This window comes from Lontra canadensis, unplaced genomic scaffold (assembly GCF_010015895.1).
Source record: "Lontra canadensis isolate GAN:19392208 unplaced genomic scaffold, GSC_riverotter_1.0 scaffold82, whole genome shotgun sequence".
Lineage (NCBI taxonomy): Eukaryota > Metazoa > Chordata > Mammalia > Carnivora > Mustelidae > Lontra > Lontra canadensis.
In genome coordinates, this window is record NW_022631076.1 from 8,502,804 (window position 1) to 8,505,070 (window position 2,267).

The 2,267-nt window shown below is 41.6% G+C and overlaps 1 pseudogene; it reads right to left on the reverse strand.

The window, feature by feature from the left end:
* Positions 1–1,702: 1,702 nt before the first annotated feature.
* On the reverse strand, positions 1,703–2,267 carry LOC116882259 (annotated as a pseudogene).

Consider the following 2,267-nt stretch of genomic DNA (forward strand, 5'->3'; position numbering starts at 1 on the left):
TTATATGGAAACACGTGTTTCAGCTGGGAAATGCAAATTAAAACTACAATGAGAAACCACCAAAATGCTTAAAATTAAAGATCAGGTGTTGGGAGGATGAACAGAAGAGGTTCCTATAAACTGCTGGTGGGAGTGTAAATTGGTACAACCACTTTAGGAAAGAATCTGGCATAATCTGGTAAAGATGAACATGCATATACACTCTTTCCTAGAGTTTATATTCCTACAGTCTAGATTCCAGAGAAAACTGTATACCTGTGTATCAGTAGATATACAAGAATATTCTTAAAAACACTGCTTATGGGGCACCTGGGTGTCTCAGTGGGTTAAAGCCTCTGCCTTTGGCTCAGGTCATGATCTCAGGGTCCTGGGATCAAGCCCCGCATCTGGGTCTCTGCTCAGCAGGGAGCCTGCTTCCTCCTCTCTCCCTCTGCCTCTCTGCCTACTTGTAATCTCTGCCTGTCAAATAAATAAATAAAATCTTAAAAAAAAAAAAAAAAGATCTTGTTTTTAGGGGCGCCTGGGTGGCTCAGTGGGTTAAGCCTCTGCCTTCAGCTCAGGTAATGATCTCAGGGCCCTGGAATTGAGTCCAGCATCGGGCTCTCTGCTTGGCGGGGAGCCTGCTTCCTCCTCTCTCTCTCTGCCTGCCTCTCTGCCTACTTGTGATCTCTGTCTGTCAAATAAATAAAATCTTTAAAAAAAAAAAAAAAGAGAGACCTTGTTTTTAAGTAATCTCTACATCCAATATGGGGCTCAAACATACAAGCCTGAGATCAAGAGCCACATGTTCTCCAAACTGAGCCAGCCAGGTGCTGATTGGAAATTTTCTGTATCTTGATGTGAGTGGTAGTTACACAGTATGTAGGTAGGTAAAGACTTAGATATATCCTTAACATTTGACAGTTTACTAGAGGCAAGTCAATAACAAAAGTAAATTAATTTAGAAACTAAATTCTTAGATGCATGAGTCCACATGGGTAAATCCCAAAAAGGCTTCTGAAAGAAAAAAGCAAGTCACAGAGTAATACATACTGAATGATTCTGTTTCTATATGGTTTAAAAACAGGCAAAACTAAGCAATATGTTATTTAGGGATACAGAGGTAGTAAAAATTTCTGACATACGATCAAGAAACACGTTGGGGGGCGAGCACGTGGGTGGCTCAGTGCGTTAAGTGTCTGCCTTTGTCTCAGGTCATGATTCCAGGATCCTGGGATTGAGCCCCACATAGAGCCCGGGATTGGTCTCTCTTCTCAGCAGGGAGCCTGCTTCCCCCTACTCTCTGCCTGCCTCTTGGCCTACTTGTGGTCTCTGTCAAATAAATAAATAAAATCTTTAAAAAAAAAAAGGAGAAGCACAGAGGGGACTCTTGGGATATTGTCATTCTGCTTCTTAGCTGGGTTGTGGGTTTCACATTATTCTTAGTCTTAAACTGTGTCAGTTATAGATTTCTTTTCATGTATAATGTGTTTCACAATTTAAAAAAGAAACAGCAGCAGCATGGGTCACCTCTCCAAAACTCTTCACTTACTAATGCATCGTTCCTAAATTTTAATGTAATGTTATTCTACAAATAATACACTGATATAATCTTTAACGTTAAAAAGTTTTTTTTAAATGCAGATAGTATAAAAATCCCTCCTAATCACCCTCATCTTGGTTTTTTTTTTTAACTTTTATTTGCATTTATTTTATGCAGAATTTACTCTCTGACCATATATTTTTGCTTCTTCAGTTTCTTCTGGGATAGCTTTTTTTTTTTTTCTGTGTAGCCTCCTCTTCTGGCTTAGGAACAATGTGCTCTTTTTCAGTAAGGATCATCTCAGTGTGGGCAGGGAGATTCGTGTCTGTGTTAATCTGACCATGAGCCCTGTACTCGTGTACAAGATGTACCTGGCATCCTGGGGGCTTTGTTCTCCTGGATGTGTTCCATGACCAAAGAATCGACATCTAAACACTTGAGTTCAGCAGCATTCTCTGCACTCAGAAGCCTGTGCATTTTTCAGCACTCTCTTTGCGTCACCGACCTTGTGTCCAGCCCCACTGTGTGGCCTGGGCTCACCTGCCAACTCTGCCATTGGAGCAAGGGAAGGCACACATTGCCTCTGCAAAGTGCCAACTTTCAGACACTTGGTGGCTTTTCTGATCTGCATACCTTTGATGGCCTGAGCGGTTCCCTCGCGTGTACTTAAAGTGAACGCGAAGATGTGAACCTCTCGATTTGCATGATTTGGTAGGGGCTCTGGGTCAAGTGAATAGCAAACCAT